The sequence below is a fragment of the Triticum aestivum genome, chromosome 5B (genome assembly GCF_018294505.1).
Source record: "Triticum aestivum cultivar Chinese Spring chromosome 5B, IWGSC CS RefSeq v2.1, whole genome shotgun sequence".
Lineage (NCBI taxonomy): Eukaryota > Viridiplantae > Streptophyta > Magnoliopsida > Poales > Poaceae > Triticum > Triticum aestivum.
In genome coordinates this window covers 508,991,533-509,013,033 of record NC_057807.1, presented here as the reverse complement: position 1 = coordinate 509,013,033, position 21,501 = coordinate 508,991,533, and positions in this window count along the sequence as shown.

The following is a 21,501-nucleotide window of genomic DNA, read 5'->3' as shown; positions in this document are numbered from 1 at the left end:
GGGCGCGCAGATGCCGCTCTCATCGAGGCCCTCCTGCAGGCGGAACCGGACGTCCTCAACTTGAACCGGGCATCAGAGGCTCGACTCGACGCGGAGCACGCGGATGCCGCTACCATCGAGGCCCTCCTGCAGGCGGAACAGACGTCCTCGACTTGAACCGGGTGGTGCTCTCGTCCATGCAGAGCACCCGCACACTCCGCATGAACGAGTAGCTGGAGGCCGAGGAAAACCACGGTGCAGAGACACACGTCGGCAGCTACAGCTGGTTCACGCCGGCAGCCAAAGAGACGAGGCCGTCTCGTTCTGCGAGCAGTGATAATTTTTCTTTATGTTGTTGTTTTTATGGATCTTTTGCTGTGTAAAAACATATATTGTTATGCAAGTCGCCTGACTTGGGTCAGTCTACCATTTCAGGCGGTTGGATGGATATCCTATGTCTCCTAACGCTTCTTCCTCACCTCTTCTTCTTCCCCAACAAACCACCGCACGGGCCGTACGGATACTCCCCAACATGCGGTTGGATAAACATACTCTATGAACGAAAATTATGTGTCAGCGGTAGGATGACTGAGTTTGGTTTGTTCACATGCGGCAACACGTGTCAGTGAGGGTGTGTTCCCTTGGTTGGGTTTGTGGTGTGCAGGAGCGATGGTGTGAGGGTGCGGTGCGACCGCGGCGTGCAGGAGCGACCGTGTGAGGGTGCGGTGCGACCGCGACATCCATGCGCAAGTGTACCTCCTTTTCATTTTGAAAACTTTAGGCAAGCTTGGCAAAAATGTGTGGCGAAGTATGGCAATGCAAGGCCTAGACCCAAAAAGGACAAGTATGTAGGTACTAGGAGTACTAGTGTTAAAAAAGAAAGGCAGTGTTTTTCTTCGCGGGATTAATCGATACAAATCCTCGTTTCACGTGTCAATTAATGCGTATTTTTCTCCAAAGCCCAAAGAGCTAACCATCTCACTCCTCATCGCTTGATTAATGCAGCACCATGCAAACCAACCTTCTCACTTCCGCATGCATGCAGGGGATATTAATATCCTTGGTTGCTAGTACGAGGCAAACCCCATCAATTTTGCCTCGATTAGTGTTAGTGGCCTTTTGCAAATTGTAATTTTGATAATACTCGCCTTGTGTACAAAAAATGGAGGTAGTAACTATATTTGACTTCCTTCCCCATTGCAGTGACATCGACGATATCTCGAATGTTGTGGTTTGGCTAAGTGTGTTCGACAGAGAACACCATTGAGGGAGACCACGGTAAGTCATTCGCAAGTGCTGCCTGCAAGCCCAGACAACCGCCTTATTTGCATCCAGGAAGTCCGTTGAACCAAAGGACGCGTAAATGTACTAGTACTACTAGTACACAATAGCGTCGTCCGTCCAGCTTAGTGCGGTGAGATGGTTTCTCGAAGAAGACGGTGGAGAAGCCGAGTAAGCGAAGAGTGAAATGATGGTTGCTTCGTCCGTGCTTTGTGATTTGATGCCTCACTGCTTAGTGATTTGTGATAGAAGGGACATGGTAGTAGACTCTGTGCTCTATACTGTACATGTGTCCAAGCACGTGAGAAAGAGGAGAGACATTGCATTTTTCTATTCCTTCAATCAATCAATCAGGGAGCTTCGGTTCCATCTTTTTGGCTTTGGCAACACCGTCCACAATGGTTCCCATGATGCAAAAAATTATAGAATCTAAATTATATTGATCTAAAAAATTATAGAATCAAGATTAGGAAAAAGAAGGTGATTTTGCCGCGCGGATGGTGGTGGATGTTTCTTATTTTTAGAGGATGTTGTCCTGGTGGTTTGCTAACATGCGGTCCCATGTGTCAGTGCTTTACCAAGACGATCCGCGTCCCACATGAGGCAGAACAACGGCAAAAGCAACATGTGGTTAACTTGAAGAAGATGAGGGAGAAGCGGATTCAGCAACGAGTGAAATGATGGTTTCTTCGTCCCTCCAACTTATTTTTTAGCATTATTACTTCGTACCTCCAACTTAACTGTAGGAAAGGTGCAACTTTGTGATTTGATGCCTCATTGCTCATTACTACGCCGGCGCCATGACTAGGGTGCTTCACCCCAGCTGCTCTACATTGTATTCCGGTATGGCACGTGGACCCGATAGCTTGATGTCCCACATGTCGGTGAAAGGGACTAGAAGATTTATGAAAGCGAGCGCTCCACTCTTACGAACGGAGGAGTACACGACACGACGGCCCAGTGAACTGTCACTTGTATTGTATAGTACTATAGTTTTGCTGTTTCGCACTGTCAGGACCCCGATCCTAAGTCACACCGATCTAGCGTGTAACACATCATATCACTTTGCAGCCTCACGCACGGTATTCCCACGGGTGCCACCTTACCTGGCCCGGGACCGTTTGCGCCTTTTGGCTCACGTATATGATAGTGCCGCTAGCATCCATATGACAAAGAACCCGGGCTGACATGGCTAGTCGTGAACCCAAAGTGGCACTAACTTACAGGGACAGGCATTCATGACCCAACATCGAACGTGTCGGTCATCAGCGAGTGAATCCAGGCTGTAGCACTGGGCTAGCAGGACTCCGGTGAACCGGGCTATAGCATGCTAACAGGACTCCGGATTTCATCGCGTGACATTTCCCCGAGGGGACAGACACAGGAACGAAGAAGGACACATGCCGGCCAGCCTAAGTGTTCCGGAGCAGTAGCAAGCTACCATGGCTCAGTGGAAACACTAGGAGACATTTCACGGTAAGAGAGGCTACTAAGGATAAACAACTAGATAGTCAGATCCCACACATACCAAGCATTTCAATAACATACACACAATATGCTCGCTATGTGCAAATACAACATGGCATCACAACATGACTCTACGAATCAAGTATTTATTCAATAGGCTCCAAGGAGCGAGATATTACAAACATGGGTCTCATGACCCAACTTTCAGAGCATACAAGTCTAAACACAAGCGGAAGCTATCATGTCTGAGTACAAACATCTATAAATGAAAAAGTCTGAGAAGCCTGACTGTCTACCAGATCCTGCCGAGGGCACAAGATCGTAGCTGAGGTAACAAGCTAAACGTCGAAGACCACGCGGAACTACTAGCGAGACTGACGTCTCTCTGCAAAACATAAAATAGGCAAACGTGAGTACAAATGTACCCAGCAAGACTTACATCAGAACTAACTACATATGCATCATTATCAACAAAGAGGATGGTGGGGTTTAACTGCAGCAAGCCAGCTTTGACTCGGTGGCTATCCTGAACTATGACTGCAAGTAACTCTTTTGAGGTGGCGCACACGAGTCCACATATTCACCATATCGATACACCACTATGGATCCGCTCCTGTCGCCCTACGAGAACGCCATCCATAGCACTCACGCTTATCTTGCGTATTTTAGAGTATCCACTTTCACTTGTCTATGAACTGTACAGGCAACCCAGAAGTCCTTTTTCGCGGACACGGCTATTCGAATAGATGATGTTAACCCTGCAGGGGTGTACTTCTTCACACACGCTCTCACCACTTACCGCCGTTTACACGACATGTACTCGGCAACCTTCAAGCGGAAGCCCAACGTGGGTGTCGGCCACGGCCTACCTAAATACTCAAGTCTCTAGTCCCGGTTTATCGCCTATTCGGGTTCCATCCGCGGGGATATCTGACGGAGTTTCAGTCACAGCCCCAAACGATGTGTGCAGGGTTCCCGAGACACCAAACGGGCGCCCGGTACACCGTGCCACGTGCCTACCGCATCACAGTCCACCCCTCCGGTCAGCGCTGCCCACGACCTCCAGCATACTACAAACACCAGAAACTACTTGCAACTCCTAGACAGAGGACAAGGGTGATTAAGAAGCCGAGAGGGTCTATTGGTTTCAGGCCCAATGCATGGTAGTAACTGTTTCATGGATCACAAACATAGAACTCAGTTCCTAAGGACGGCTTCAGTGAGACAACCCACCATGTACTCCTACATGGCCTCTCACCGCTACCTTTACCAAATCGTGTTCACACACTTAGCTCACACACAGTAGGACATGTTCACACACCTCTGATTCATTCCCGATGAATCAGACTTGACACAACTCTAAACAGTAGCAGGCATGACAAACAAGCATGATTGAGTAGGCACAATAGGGCTCAAACAACTCCTACTCATGCTAGTGGGTTTCATCTATTTACTGTGGCAATGACAGGTCATGCAGAGGATAAAGGGGTTCAGCTACCGCAGCAAGTAACAGATGAATCGTTGTTGTCCTAATGCAGTAAAAGAGAGCAGGAGCGAGAGAGTGGGATTGTATTGGAATGAACAAGGGGGTTTTTCTTTCCTGGCACTCCTGAAGATAGCATTGAGTCTTCATCAATGTCAACGATCACAACGTCGGTATAACGTCTACCGAAGGGGAACAACACCGGCAAATAGAGAAGAAACACGATCAATGCAATGCACAATATGATGCATGCTATGACATGGCAATATGAATGTGTTTTGGGCTAATGCAGGCTAGAACAGGTTAAGATGAGTCCATTTGTACCAAAGATTCAAATGCAAACCCATTTTAAAAGGTGATATTAGTGCATTAACTTGTTTCACCTAAACAGCAAGGTTAAAGTGTTCTAACATGCATGAAAATGGTACAGATGGATAGATTGGATTTTTCCGATCATTTTTCATATATAATTTATTTGATTTGGAGTTACTGTTGAATTACTATGAATTTTAGAAGTTTTGAATATTTTCTGGAATTTCCTGAATAAGAATAAATCCAGTAAATGATTTATTGCATAAGCACTGTGTCAGGGTGACGTCAGCATGGTCAACAGGGACGGTCCGGGTCAAACTGGCCAGTGGGTCCCGTCTGTCAGTAGTTAGTTAAACTAACTAAATTTAGTTAGCGCTAATCCTGGGTTAGTTAGCAGGGTGGGCCCCACCTGTCATGGACCCAAGGGTCAAACTGGGCCCACCGGTCAACAGTCAGCGGGGTCAAAACCCACCGGCGACATGATGCCGGCGAGGCCCGAGACGGCGGCGCGGCTCGGAAATCGCCCACGGGCGTCCAAATGGGCGGCGAAGAGGCTCTACGGGTGCAGCGCGACGAGGCGCGTCTAACGGGGCAAGCGGGAGCAGCTGGGGTGGACCGAGCTCGCTGGAAGCGAGCTCGTGGCGGCGGCCGGAGTTCGGCCAACGGCAGGTTAGGCGATGCAGGGCACTAGGGGAGGCGCTGGTGTATGCTACGTGCCCCTGGGAGTGCCCTGAGCACGGTGACGTGCTCCGTTGCGGCTCTAGGTGACGGTGGCCACGGCGGTGACAAGCCCGGCGGCGAAGAGCTCGCGGCTCCAACGGCCATCGGTGTTAGAGGAAGAAAACGAGCCAGGGAAGAGGGGGAAACGACACAGGAGCTCACAGCGGGTGTAGTGGTGGCCTCGCCGAGCTCGGGGAGGCACCGGAGCGAGCGGAGCATCGAGGGGGGTCTCCGGCAGCTGGCGATGGAAACAAAGACGATGGCATCGATTCAGGCGTCCCGCGGGTGCGTGGCTCGGTGAAGGGGTCGAGGACGAAGTGGCGGAGCTTCTGGGCGCAGTGGCAGAGCGAGGGGTGGCCGGTGGTCACAGGGGTGCTCGTCGGCGTTCTCGGGCGGTCACGGCGATCGCGGGGGAGAGGGACAGAGGAGGAGTTGGGGACGAGGGAGAGTGCGAGGGGGTTCCAGGGGGTGGCGTGGAGCTGCGGGAGACGTCCAGGGAGAGGAGGAGGCAGCCAGGCAGGGAGGAGCTGGCCTCCTCGGCCGCGCGCGTGCGAGCACGCAGCTGCTCCTACCGGCAGGAGGAAGACGACAGGGAAGGAGGCGGTGGTGGGCTGGGCCACTGGAGTTGGGCCAGGTGGGCTGCGAGGTGAGCGCCAGATACTTCTCTCTCTATCTCTCTTTTCCTATTTTTCTTTTCTATTTCATTTCCTGTGTTCTGATTTAGTTTAGCAACTAAATCATTTAATAAATTCTGTAGGTCATTATATAGCTTGCTAAAATATATGCAAAGCCACTCACAAACTTCCAGAATTATTGGAGTCATATTTAATATATATTAAATATAAGTCCAAAGCGAATAGTTATTGGATTAATTCAAATGGCCAAAATAAATATTTCTGTGACTCCAAAACTATTGGTTTGAATTTTACCTCTTACCAATATTTCTAAAGAATAACAGGAACATTTTCTTGGACTCATTTGAGAAGATTCAAATGTTGGTTATTTTTAGAGGTTTTCTGAGGCTTTTGAAAATTCCTCAATTCAAGTTTCATTTGAATTTAAACATGATGCACACACTCTAAAGCATGGACTAGCTGGGATGTGACAACTCACCCCCACTAAACAAGAATCTCGTCCCGAGATTCAGGCGTAGGGTAAGATGAAGGGGAAAACGCAACTAACGAAATCTTCACGATCCAGGTTGCACTTCAAATGAACGTTGATTTGATCACCATCATTATCTTGATGCCTTGCTCCGAGAACTCCAACTCACATGACAACGAGAGGAGAAAGAAACTCTAGAAGGGTCGATCTTCTCGAAGACCAAACAACTTAGGATCAACTCACGGGGTGAGTCATAAAGATATCTCTCGAGCTGAGACACGAAGCACGCATCTAGAGGAATGGAGTGGAACAGACGACAGAGGTTCACTAGGTAGACAACAATTTCACACTTAAGAAGGTGGTGAATAGTTGTCAGCGTAGCGAGGAGTTAAGTTGCCATGATACCAGAACGAGACATCTTAGAAGAGGCAACTCATAGGATCATCCCTTAAGTGGCAAAAATAATTACCTTTGATTCAATGATCATTGAGACTCTTTATACCAACTTAGGGCAATTCTCGAGCAATCATTTGGAGGAGTTCGGTAGAATGGCATACCCGGATTAGAATGGATGATGTGGATTACCTTGTTGAAAACAACACAAGGGATGATTTTAGTAACTGGGGAGAAGCTCAGCAGTGGAGAGTGAGTCCACTGTTTGAAAAGTTATAGCATAACCAAGGAAACTGAGAGCAATTCCAGTTAGTGTCGATGATAACACCTAGCGCTTGTGCGTGCTCTCAAGAACTTGAGCATTTCCATATTCATCAAGGTTTTACCAATATCCGTGTCAAGGATCCTGGCAACACAACATACTACCATGATGAATAGTGATGGACGAAGCAGATGCAAAGGAAGATAACACCTTCTCAGATTTCACCTTAGCGAGGCCAAGGAACAAAATCTGGATGATCGGCCAAGAGACATTTAGCACTCTGCTTCTAATGTTCTCCTTGATGTGTTAGCGTAATACATTCATAGACATGGTTTCATATCGGGAACATCAAGTAAAAGGTCGGACTTCGAGAACACAAGATAAAATCCATAAGGAACAACTAAGGAGTAAATCCTACAAAGTCCTTATGGGGAGGTGACCAACTTCCTCAACCAAGATACTATAATAATAGGCCTTCCGGCTAGGTGTGTTGGCCACGACATCCACTTACCGGTTACAGTGAGACCATTATTATTGTTCTTGGGAAACGTTCCAACCATCATATCTGCCCGAGATTCAGATTTGGTTGGTGTTAGGATATCCCAGACTCATCAAGTCTAGAAAGAAAAATGAAAGTTTGCAACACAAATTGACGAGATGACGTTGCGTGATTCTCGGGGAATAAACTACGGTAGAAAGCTCCAAAATATGAGCTGGTTCTGCTACAAACATGTGAACATGTTGTCTCAGACAAGCATGACCACATCGTAGTCTTACAATAAAACACTACCAAGTTCAGGTGGGAAACCATCATCGAGGATAACAAAATCTTGTACAAATCCGTCTGGTACCTTCAGGACTAGCACTTAGAACTTATTATCCTTGAACAGATCAATCAGTGGCTTGGTGTGCTAGGGACACATATAGAATGGAGGTAATTAATCTACCAAACCATAGAATACTTCGCACGAATGCGTGACTGACTTGGGATGGTTCCGAAGGAAGCAAAACAAGCCTTTCTCAAATTCATGGCGGCAACTTGCACCAAATGCACATGAATTCGAGGAAGTCACTTCTTCCATCCAAGCATAGGCTTCATGAACGGAACACGAAGGCATTGCTTACAAAGTTTCCAACACTAGGTTGATGTTCAACATGAATCATGGGGGAGACAAAATGCTGCTGATGGGCTCAACAACAACTCATCGGAATTTCCATATCACTGGACTTCCACCATCATGTGAACAATGTGATAGTATTGGTCAGACCCAAGAGATATAGTGGTGTATGCTCGAGGAATCAACCACGAGTAAGACAACACTACGAACATCGTTGGTTCTTATTTGATTTGACGAAAGCCCATACTCAAATCAAGTTTGATAAGACAACAGGTTCAACAACTGATCACGGGAATCAATCAACGAAGATATCATCTTTATTCAACACACACACACACTCAAGGATATCCCTTAGTGATGAGCTAAGTCGGACAAGCTTTTATCTTCCAACTCTCCAAGTTGTTGTTTAGCCTAACCAACTCGCTCGGGGTATCCTACACAGATTCTTCGAGAAAGGGTGGTTTACAAGAAGACCAACTTGATCACGAACTCAACATAATAGTCAGGTGAAACCTGGTGATACTTCCGAGAAGATATTCGGAAAATCACGAACCACCGATATGTTACCAAGATCGAGAACAATCTTGCTTTTCAGGGCAAGACGATATGATCAAACAAGCAAAGATTGACACTATCCTAACTCATTGATCGGAGGGTGCACCGGAAATAAGGACTAGGTAGCACGATCAATCTTAGAATGATGATTCCATAACCAACACACTAAGAATGAGATTTCCGTCCATTAACCACTAAGCAACATGGTTGCTAGGGGTATTGATTTCACACATCACAATTCACTTGTTGACATTCCGGTTACAACAACACAAGGACCGAGGAATGAATGATGACGGTGAGGAGTATTACTACATCAAGAATTCATAAGGGATGGTGCAATTCTCATGACAATCCCGACATAAAGTGGGTAATACTTCAGGGTAGAACAGAACAAAAGCTGGGTTGGCATTTTGATCTGCGGGATACAACTACTTTGACCCAATCCTAGAAATGGATGAGGTACTGGAGTTTGTTTCTCCTAGTCATTCTGGGATAGAATGGCTTGATGGACCACAAGAATAATAAGCATCGATGAACACGGGTGCACGACTATTCTTGACTATCAATTGATAGATGAGGGTCAGAGGACAACTAAGAGGGACAACTCAAGAACATATAACTTTCTGAGGTGTGGATGCATAGGTTAGTATTTCGAACCAAGATCAACAGGTTTCCTCCAGATAACCCATGCAGAAAGGTAGAACTGGCAGAATCACAATTATGAATGGAGAACTCATCGAGGGCACTCCTGTTGTGATCTTTGATCCAACAAACTTCTGCCATAAGTGGTTCATAGTATTTGGAAGAAGGAAATACCACGGACCCCGAGGACTAATGCAAAGGTTACTAATAACCTAAAGTAACTAGCAAACACTATCAACATGAAGTAAGTAGGGTGAATCTCGGGTTCAGAAACCCAGAAGTAGAATACCTACATACTAAGTGGCATCACGGGATGCTTTCGAGAATAATGGCCAGAATCATCACACTGGGGCACAAATCATGGCTAGATTACTAGATGATCCCCTAGGACACCTAGGGTCATAATAATAATTCCAACATATAGGTAGAGGCAATAGAATACCTCAACTCAGCAATTAGTGTGATTAACCTGGCCCAAAGGAACATCAAGAACGGAAGGAAGGAATTTGCAAATGCTTCAAACTATTTAGAAACCTGGGATGACTCGGACAGCATAATGGCTGTAAATGCTCAAAATTATTTGAGACATCCTGCCAAATAGTGGCATGACCACTCAACATCACAATAACAAGGTTCTGAGATCAACTAACAACACACGGAAGTAGTAGAGACTGAACTGAGGCTTAAAACTATCAATTCTATAAGTCTATGGGTTAGTAACACGTCATCCTGATAGATAGATGAGAAGCCTAGTTCTTAAACCCCGTAGAAAAGATAAGATGACTCAGATCAGAAGGGCATGAGGTATAAGGAGTAAAAAGAGCCTTACGTTCCAACCCACAATCAATTCCCTTACATAACTAACGAATTTCTAGACTGAACTTCGACCAGTTTGGCTTGGTAATCCTACAGGCAGTCAGGCTCTGATAGCAAAGCTGTCAGGACCCCGATCCTAAGTCACACCGATCTAGCATGTAACACATCATATCACTTTGTGGCCTCACGCACGGTATTCCCACGGGTGCCACCTTACCTGGCCCGGGACCGTTTGCGCCTTTTGGCTCACGTATATGATAGTGCCGCTAGCATCCATATGACAAAGAACCCGGGCTGACATGGTTAGTCGTGAACCCAAAGTGGCACTAACTTACAGGGACAGGCATTCATGACCCAGCATCGAACGTGTCGGTCATCAGCGAGTGAATCCAGGCTGTAGCACTGGGCTAGCAGGACTCCGGTGAACCGGGCTGTAGCGGGCTAACAGGACTCCGGATTTCATCACGTGACATTTCCCCGAGGGGACAGACACAGGAACGAAGAAGGACACATGCCGGCCAGCCTAAGTGTTCCGGAGCAGCAGCAAGCTACCATGGCTCAGTGGAAACACTAGGAGACATTTCCCGGTAAGAGAGGCTACTAAGGATAAACAACTAGATAGTCAGATCCCACACATACCAAGCATTTGAATAACATACACACAATATGCTCGCTATGTGCAAATACAACATGGCATCACAACATGACTCTATGACTCAAGTATTTATTCAATAGGCTCCGAGGAGCGAGATATTACAAACATGGGTCTCATGACCCAATATTTAGAGCATACAAGTCTAAACACAAGGGGAAGCTATCATGTCTGAGTACAGACATCTATAAATGAAAAAGGCTGAGAAGCCTGACTGTCTACCAGATCCTGCCGAGGGCACAAGATCGTAGCTGAGGTAACAAGCTAAATGTCGAAGACCACGCGGAACTACTAGCGAGACTGACGTCTCTCTGCAAAACATAAAATAGGCAAACGTGAGTACAAATGTACCCAGCAAGACTTACATCAGAACTAACTACATATGCATCATTATCAACAAAGAGGATGGTGGGGTTTAACTGCAGCAAGCCAGCTTTGACTCGGTGGCTATCCTGAACTATGACTGCAAGTAACTCTTTTGAGGTGGCGCACACGAGTCCACATATTCACCATATCAATACACCACTATGGATCCGCTCCCGTCGCCCTACGAGAACGCCATCCATAGCACTCACGCTTATCTTGTGTATTTTAGAGTATCCCCTTTCACTTGTCTATGAACTGTACAGGCAACCCAGAAGTCCTTTTCCGCGGACACGGCTATTCGAATAGATGATGTTAACCCTGCAGGGGTGTACTTCTTCACACACGCTCTCACCACTTACCGCCGTTTACACGACATGTACTCGGCAACCTTCAAGCGGAAGCCCAACGTGGGTGTCGGCCACGGCCTACCTAAACACTCAAGTCTCTAGTCTAGGTTTATCGCCTATTCGGGTTCCATCCGCGAGGAGATCCGGTGGGAGTTTCGCTCACAGCCCCAAACGATGTGTGCAGGGTTCCCGAGAGACCAAACGGGCACCCGGTACACCGTGCCACGTGCCTACCGCATCACAGCCCACCCCTCCGGTCAGCGCTATCCACGGCCTCCAGCATACTACAAACACCAGAAACTACTCGCAGATCCTGGACAGAGGACAAGGGTGATTAAGAAGCCGAGAGGGTCCATTGGTTTCGGGCCCAATGCATGGTAGTAACTGTTTCATGGACCACAAACACAGAACTCAGTTCCTAAGGACGACTTCAGTGAGACAATCCACCATGTACTCCTACATGGCCTCTCACCGCTACCTTTACTGAATCGTGTTCACACACTTATCTCACACACAGTAGGACATGTTCACACACCTCTGATTCATTCCCGATGAATCAGACCTGACACAACTCTAAGCAATAGCAGGCATGACAAACACGCATGAATGAGTAGGCACAACAGGGCTCGAACAACTCCTACTCATGCTAGTGGGTTTCATCTATTTACTGTGGCAATGACATGTCATGCAGAGGATAAAGGGGTTCAGCTACCGCAGCAAGTAACAGATGAATCGTTGTTGTCCTAATGCAGTAAAAGAGAGCAGGAGCGAGAGAGTGGGATTGTATCGGAATGAACAAGGGGGTTTTGCTTGCCTGGCACTTCGGGGATCAGTTGATGAAGATATCATCTCTCTTCAACACACACACACACACAAAAAGATATCCCTTAACATGAACTAAGTCGGACAAGCTTTTATCTTCCAACTCTCCAAGTTGTTGTTTAGCTTGACCAACTAGCTCAGGGGTATCCCACACAGATTCTTGGAGAAGGGGTGGTTTACAGGAAACCATCTTGATCGCGAACTCAACATAGTGGTCAGGTGACAACCTGGTAATACTTCCGAGAAGATATTCGAAAGATCAAAAACCACCGATATGTTACTAAGCTCGAGAACAATCTTGCTTTTCAGGGCAAGACGATATGATCAAAGAGCGAGGGATTTGGAATAATCCTAACTCATCGATCGAAGAGTGCACCAGGAAAATGGACTAGGTAGCACGATCAACCTTAGGGTGATGATTCAATAACCAACACACTAAGAATGAAAATATTGTCCTTTAACTACCAAGCAACGGGGTTGCTAGGAGTATTGAGTTCACACATCACGATTCACTTGTCGGCACTCCGGCTGCAACAACACGGAACCGAGGAATGAAAAAGGATGGCGAGAAGTATCACTACGTCAAGAATTCACAAGAGGTGGTGCAATTCTCATGACAATCCTAACATAAAGAAGGTAATACTTCAAGGTAGAATAGACCAAAAGCTGGATTGGCATTTTGATCTGCGGAATACAACTGCTTTGACCCAATCCTAGAAATGGATGAGGTACTGGAGTTTGTTTCTCCTAGTCATCCTGGAATAGAATGGCTTGACGGACCACAAGAGTAATAGGCATCGATGAACGAATGCACGCATACTCTTGACTATCAATTGATAGACGAGGGTCAGAAGACGACTAGGGGGAGACAACTCAAAAGAACATATGATTTTCTGAGTTGTGGACGCATAGATTAGTATGTCGAACCAAGTTCAACATATTTCTTCCGGATAACCCATGCAGAAGAGGAAGGACTAGCAGATTCACAACTATGAATGGAGGACTCATGAAGAGCACTCTGGTTGTGATCTTTTGGTTCCGCGAGGAACTTCTGCCAAAATGGTTCATAGTATTTGGAAGAAGGAAATACCACGGACCTCGAGGACTAATGCAAAGGTTACTAATAACCTAAAGGAACGATCAAACACCATTATATCTTTTGGTCTGGCTAATGCTATCACCGTGTTCACATAGTTATGGAATTCCATCTCCATGGAAATCTGGATGACATGTTGTTGAGCCCATCGACAACATTTTTACCATTCCCCATGATTCATGTTAAACATCCAGCTAGTATTGGAAACTTTTATAATCATTATCTTCATGACTCGTTCGTGAAGCATATGTTTGGACGGAAGAAGTGAGTCCCTCTAATTCATGTGCACTTGATGCAAGTTGCCGCCATGAATTTGAGAAGCCTTGTTTTACCTCCTTTGGAATCATCCCAAGTCAGTCATGCACGTGCAAAGTATTCTGTGGTCTGTTAGACTGATTATCTTCATTCCATATGAACTCTGTAGCACACTAAGCCACTGGTTGACTTGTTCAAGGAAAAGGAGTTAAGTGCTAATCCATGGTAATACACAAGACTTCGATGTCCCTGATGATGGTTCCCTACCAGAACTCGGTAGTGTTTTATTGTAAGACTACCATGTGATCATGTTTGTGTGGGACAGCGTGTTCACATGTGTGTAGCAGAACCAGCTCATGTTTTGGAGCTTGCTATCGTAGTTCATTTCCCGAGAATCTCGCAACGTCATCTCGTCGATTTGTGTTGCAAACTTTCATTCTTCTTCCTAGACTCGATGAGTCTGGAATATCCTGACACCAACCAGATCTGAATCTCAGGCAGATATGATGGTTGGAACATTTCCCAAGAACTATAATATTGGTCCCTCGATAACTGGTAAAGTGGATGTCGTGGCCAGCACCACCCAGCCGAAAGACCTATTATTGTAGTTTCTTAATTGAGAAAGTTGGCCACCTCCCCATAAGGATTTCGTAGGATTTACTCCCTAGTTGTTCCTTATGGATTTTTGTGTTCCCGAAGTCCGACCTTTTACTTGGTGTTCTAGATATCAAACCATAATTATGTATGGATTACGCTAGCACATCAAGGAGAACATTAGAAGCGGAGTGCTAAATGTCTCTCGGTCGATCATCCAGATTTTGTTTCCTTGGCCCCGCCAAGGTGAAATCTGAGACGGTGTTATATTCCTTTGCATCTGCATCTCTTCCACTGGTATTCATCATGGTAGTATGTTGTGTTGCTAGGATCCTTGACACGGATATTGGTAAAACCTTGATGGATATGGAAATGCTCAAGTTCTTGAGAGCACGCTCAAGCGCTAGGTGTTATCATCGGCACTAACTGGGATTGCTCTCAGTGTCCTTAGTTATGCTATAACTTTTCAAAATGTGGACTCACTCTCCACTGTTGAGCTTCTCCCCAGTTACTAAAATCATCCCTTGTGTTGTTTTCAACAAGGTAATCCACATCATCATTCTAATTTGGTTATGCCATTCTTCTGAACTCCTCCAAATGGTCGCTCGAGAATTGCCTTAGGTTGGTATAAAGAGTTTCAATGATATCTGTATCAAAGGTTATTCTTTTTGCCACCTAAGGGGATATATCTACGAGTCACCATCCCTAAGGTGTCTCATTGTGGTATCATGGCAACTCAACTCCTCGCTACGTTGACAACCGTTCACCACCCTCTTAAGTGTGGAATTGTTGTCTACCTAGTGGACCCTCGTCATCTTTTTCACTCCACTCCTTTGGATGTTTGCTACGCGTCTCAACTCGTGAGATGTTTCAATGTCTCACTCCGTGAGTTGATCCTGAGTTGTTTGTTCTTCGAGTAGATCTATCCTTCCAGGGTTTTCCCTTTCCTCTTGCTGTTATGCTAGTTGGAGTGCTCAGAGCAAGACGACGGGACAAAGATGGTGATCTAATCAACGTTCTCATGAAGAGCAATTGGATCGTGAAGATTGTGTTAGTTTGCGTTCCCCCGTCATCTTACCCTACACTTGAATCTCGAGACGAGATTCTTGTTTAGTGGGGGTGAGTTGTCACATCCCTAGCCTTACCTTGCACTAGGCTAGCACTTGTCGGTTGCATCATGTTTAAATTCTTTTGAAACTTGAAATGGGGATGTCCAAACCCTAGCATTAAATCAACTCAACTAGGATGGATTAAAATCTTTTTCAATAAACCCAAAATGTCCCTAAGAAAAGTTCATGATTTCTGGTTAAGGTGAAAACCTCTGCCAAAAATGATGAATATATTCTTAGATCATATTTGGATTTTTGAATTAAATCATATTGTATTTGAGTTTGGGTATTTAAATACTATAAATAATTTAAGTGCTCAAATAATTCTGAAACTAAATGTGGGTCACTGGAGTAATCCAGAGAAAGTCCACAAATTATTTCAGGAGTTTACAAAATGGTTTAGCATTATTACTAAATCAAAACAGAGAAACAAAGTAGAAAATAGAATGAAAATAAAGAGAGAGAGAGAGAGTTAGTACCTGGGCCACTTACCTGGCAGCCCAGCTGTTCTGGCCCAGCAGGCCGGCCAAGCTGACTGGCCAGCACCAGTCGTGCCCTTTCTCGCGCCAGGAGGACAGGGGCACGCGCCCGGCGCGCGCGGCCACGCGCCCCGGCCACCTCCTCCCTCCCTGCTTGCCTGGCTCCTCCCCGGTGCTCCTAGACGACGCCACGCACCCCCTGGAACCCCCTCGTTCACTCTCTCATCCCCATCCCCTCCTCTGGCTCCCTCTCTCTCCCACCGAGCGGAGCTCGTCGCCGCCGCTTGCTGGTGCCGCCGCCACCGCCTCCCCCTCGCTAATCCGACGTGCCCAAAAGCTTCGCCTCGACCCCCTCTTCCTCCTCGTCGAGCCACACATCGCCGGGAGCTCTACTTCGCCATCAATGTCGTCGTCTTCAACCTCTCGGTCGCCGAGATCGCCGGTGCCCGTTCGTCGTCTCCGACGTGTCCCCGAGCTCGCTAAGACCCCCTCCGGCTTCACGGTGAGCTCCTCTTCCTCTCCCCCTAGCTCCCGTGCACGTTTGGCCGCCGTAGCCGCCGTTCCCACCGCGCCTGATCTCCGGCCGCCGCTGACCATGTCGCCGTCGTGGCCAGAGGCCGTGTTCGTCGCTCCTAGGCACGTGAAGGTGCTCCAGACCTCGCCAGGAACCCAACCCGCACCCCAACTCGCTCTCTCGAGCGCTGCAGCCGCGTTCCCGCACCCGGCCGAACTCCGGCCGCTGCTCCGCCCGTCGCCGCCGCCGCTACACTGCACCCCGGCACCTCCCGCTGCCTCCTTTAGATGCGCCGCACCGCCAGCTTGCCGTAGCCGCAAACCACGCGCGAAACGGTGCTTGTTAGCGCCGTTCCGAGCAACTCCGGCGATCCTCCGCCGTTGGGTTTGGTCGCCGGCGTCCAACTCTGGTGGCTGGTGACGTGGCACCGTCATTAGCACCTAACTAACCCCCCTAGGGTCACTGACAGTGGGACCGGCATGTTTAACTCAGCGGGCTAATTTTCCTGGTTAAGATTAGTTTATTAACCCAGCGGGACCCACGTGCCAGAGTTGACCGTGCTGACTTGGCAGTTGACCAACCCCACACGTCAGGTTTGACTCTGGTCAACCCTGTTGACTTGCTGACGTCATGCAGGCGTCATGCCGACGCAGTATTTTTTTCTGGCATTTTAATAAATCAGAAATGATTTATTATTTTCAGAAAATGCCCAAAACTTCTAAAAATCATATAAAATCAACCGTAACTCCAAATGAAATAATTTATATATGAAAAATGATCAGAAAAATCCAATCTATCCATCTGTACCATTTTCATGCATGTTAGAACAACTTATGGCTGCTGTTTAGGACAAATCATATACTGACATTTAAACCATCACATATGGAGTTTGAATTTGAACCTAAGGTTCAAACCAAATTCATTTAACCTGCTGCTAGTTGCATTAGCCCAACACACTCATTTTGCCATGTCATGATCATGCATCATATTGTGCATTGCATTGATTGTGTTTCCTTCTGTGTTGCCGGAACTTGCCCCCTCTCGATAGACGTGGTTCCGACGATGAGTTCGATGACACCAATGAAGAGCTATATTATCTTCAGAAGTGCCAGGCAAGCAAAACCCCCTTGTTCATTCCGATACAATCCCACTCTCTCGCTCCTGCTCTCTTTTATTGCATTAGGACAATACAATCCCACTCTCTCGCTCCTGCTCTCTTTTATTGCATTAGGACAACAACGATTCATCTGTTACTTGCTGCGGTAGCTGAACCCCTTTATCCTCTGCATGACCTGTCATTGCCACAGTAAATAGATGAAACCCAGTAGCATGAGTAGGAGTTGTTTGAGCCCTGATGTGCCTACTCATTCATGCTTGTTTGTCATGCCTGCTATTGCTTAGAGTTGTGTTAGGTCTGATTCATCAGGGATGAATTGGAATGTGGTGAACATGTCCTACTGTTGAGAGCTAAGTGTGTGAACACAATTTGGTAAAGGTAGCGGTGAGAGGCCATGTAGGAGTACATGGTGGGTTGTCTCATTGTAGCCGTCCTCAGGAACTGAGTTCTGTGTTTGTGATCCATGAACAACTACTACCACACATTGGGATCCTTAATTGACTCTCTCGACTTATTAATCAACTCGATCTCTGTCCAGGAGTTGCAACTAGTTTCTGGTGTTTGTAGGTAGTGTTAGTAGTCTACCAAGTGGCACCCGGTACAGGTGAGCTTGGGACAGACTAGGCACAGTGGCCCGGTGTACCAAGTGGCACCCGGATGGTGGACTTGGGAACCCTGCACACATCGTTTGGGGCCGTGAGCGACACCCCGGCCGGATCTCCTTGCGGATGGAACCCGAATAGGTGATAAACCTGGACGAGAGACTTGTGTGGTTAGTCAGGTCGTGGCCGACACCATCGCTGGGCTTCCGCTTGAAGGTTGCCGAGTACATGTCGTGTAAACGGCGGTAAGTGGTGGGAGCCTGTGTGAAGAAGTACACCCCTGCAGGGTTAATTTGATCTATTCGAATAGCCGTGTCCGCGGTAAAGGACTTCTGGGTTGCCTGTACAGTTCATAGACAAGTGAAAGTGGATACTCTAAAATACGCAAGATAAGCGTGAGTGCTATGGATGGCGTTCTCATAGGGAGACGTGAGCGGATCCATAGTGGTGTATTGATATGGTGAATATGTGGACTCGTGTGCGCCACCTCAAAAGAGTTTCTTGCAGTCGTAGTTCAGGATAGCCACCGAGTCAAAGCTGGCTTGCTGCAGTTAAACCCCACCACCCCCTTTGTTGATAATGATGCATACGTAGATAGTTCTGATGTAAGTCTTGCTGGGTACATTTGTACTCACGTTGCTTAATTTATGTTTTTGTAGAGAGACTTCAGTCTCGCTAGTAGTTCCACGTGGACTTCGACGTTTAGCTTGTTACCTCAGCTACGATCTTGTGCCCTCGGCAGGATCTGATAGACAGTCAGGCTTCTCAGCCTTTTTCTTTTGTAGATGTCTATACTCAGACATGTTAAGCTTCCTCATGTGCTTGACTTGTATGCTCTGATTGTTGGGTCATGAGACCCATGTTTGCAATATCTCGCTCCTCGGAGCCTATTGAATAAATACTTGAGTCGTAGAGTCATGTTGTGATGCCATGTTGTATTTGCACATATCGAGCATATTGTGTGTATGTTAATGAAATGCTTGGTATGTGTGGGATCTGACTATCTAGTTGTTTATCCTTAGTAGCCTCTCTCACCGGGAAATGTCTCCTAGTGTTTCCACTGAGCCATGGTAGCTTGCTACTGCTCCGGAACACTTAGGCTGGCCGGCATGTGTCCTTCTTCGTTCCTGTGTCTGTCCCCTCGGGGAAATGTCACGCGATGAATTCCGGAGTCCTGTTAGCCCGCTACAGCCCGGTTCACCGGAGTCCTGCTAGCCCAGTGCTACAGCCTGGATTCACTCGCTGATGACCGACACGTTCGTTGTTGGGTCATGTATGCCTGTCCCTGTAAGTTAGTGCCACTTTGGGTTCACGACTAGCCATGTCAGCCCGGGTTCCTTGTCATATGGATGCTAGCGGCACTATCATATACGTGAGCCAAAAGGCGCAAATGGTCCCGGGCCAGGTAAGGTGGCACCCGTGGGAATACCGTGCGTGAGGCTGCAAAGTGATATGTTGTGTTACATGCTAGATCGGTGTGACTTAGGATCGGGGTCCTGACAGCTTTGGTATCAGAGCCTGACTGCCTATAGGATTACCAAGCCAAACTGGTCGAAGTTGAGTCTAGAAATTCGTTAGTTATGTAAGGGAATTGATTGTGGGTTGGAACGTAAGGCTCTTTTTACTCCTTATACCTCATGCCCTTCTGATCTGAGTCATCTTATCTTTTCTACGGGGTTTAAGAACTAGGCTTCTCATCTATATATTAGGATGACGTGTTAATAACCCATAGACTTATAGAATTGATAGTTTTAAGCCTCAGTTCAGTCTCTACTACTTCCGTGTGTTGTTAGTTGATCCCAAAACCTTGTTATTGTGATTTTGAGTGGTCATGCCACTATTTGGCAGGATGTCTCAAATCATTTTGAGCATTTACAGCCGTTATGCTGTCCGAGTCATCCCAGGTTTCTAAATAGTCTGAAGCATTTGCAAATTCCTTCCTTCCGTTCTTGATGTTCCTTTGGGCCAGGTTAATAACACTAATTACTGAGTTGAGGTATTCTATTGCCTCGACCTATATGTTGGAATTATCATTATGACCCTAGGTGTCCTAGGGGATCATCTAGTAATCTAGCCATGATTTGTGCCCCAGTGTGATGATTCTGGCCATTATTCTCGAAAGCATCCCGTGATGCCACTTAGTATGTAGGTATTCTACTTCTGGGTTTCTGAACCCGAGATTCACCCTACTTACTTCATGTTGATAGTGTTTGCTAGTTACTTTAGGTTATTAGTAACCTTTGCATTAGTCCTCGAGGTCCGTGGTATTTCCTTATTCCAAGTACTATGAACCACTTATGTGCAGAAGTTTGTTGGATCAAAGATCACAACAGGAGTGCCCTCGATGAGTTCTCCATTCATAATTGTGATTCTGCCAGTTCTACCTTTCTGCATGGGTTATTTGGAGGAAACCTGTTGAACTTGGTTCGACATACTAATCTATGCATCCACAACTCAGAAAGTTATATGTTCTTGAGTTGTCCCTCTTAGTTGTCCTCTGACCCTCGTCTATCAATTGATAGTCAAGAATAGTCGTGCACCCGTGTTCATCGATGCTTATTATTCTTGTGGTCCATCAAGTCATTCTATCCCGGAATGACTAGGAGAAACAAACTCCAGTACCTAATCCATTTCTAGGATTGGGTCAAAGTAGTTGTATCCCGCAGATCAAAATGCCAACCCAGCTTTTGTTCTGTTCTACCCTGAAGTATTACCCACTTTATGTCGGGATTGTCATGAGAATTGCACCATACCTTATGAATTCTTGATGTAGTAATACTCCTCACCGTCATCATTCATTCCTCGGTCCTTGTGTTGTTGTAACCGGAATGTCGACAAGTGAATTGTGATGTGTGAAATCAATACCCCTAGAAACCATGTTGCTTAGTGGTTAATGGACGGAAATCTCATTCTTAGTGTGTTGGTTATGGAATCATCATTCTAAGATTGATCGTGCTACCTAGTCCTTATTTCCGGTGCACCCTCCGATCAATGAGTTAGGATAGTGTCAATCTTTGCTTGTTTGATCATATCGTCTTGCCCTGAAAAGCAAGATTGTTCTCGAGCTTGGTAACATATCGGTGGTTCGTGATTTTCCGAATATCTTCTCGGAAGTATCACCAGGTTGTCACCTGACTATTATGTTGAGTTCATGATCAAGTTGGTCTTCTTGTAAACCACCCTTTCTCGAAGAATCTGTGTCGAATACCCTGAGCGAGTTGGTTAGGCTAAACAACAACTTGGAGAGTTGGAAGATAAAAGCTTGTCCGACTTAGCTCATCACTAAGGGATATCCTTGAGTGTGTGTGTGTTGAATAAAGATGATATCTTCGTTGATTGATTCCCGTGATCAGTTGTTGAACCTGTTGTCTTATCAAACTTGATTTGAGTATGGGTGAGGGAGTCCTGGATTAGGG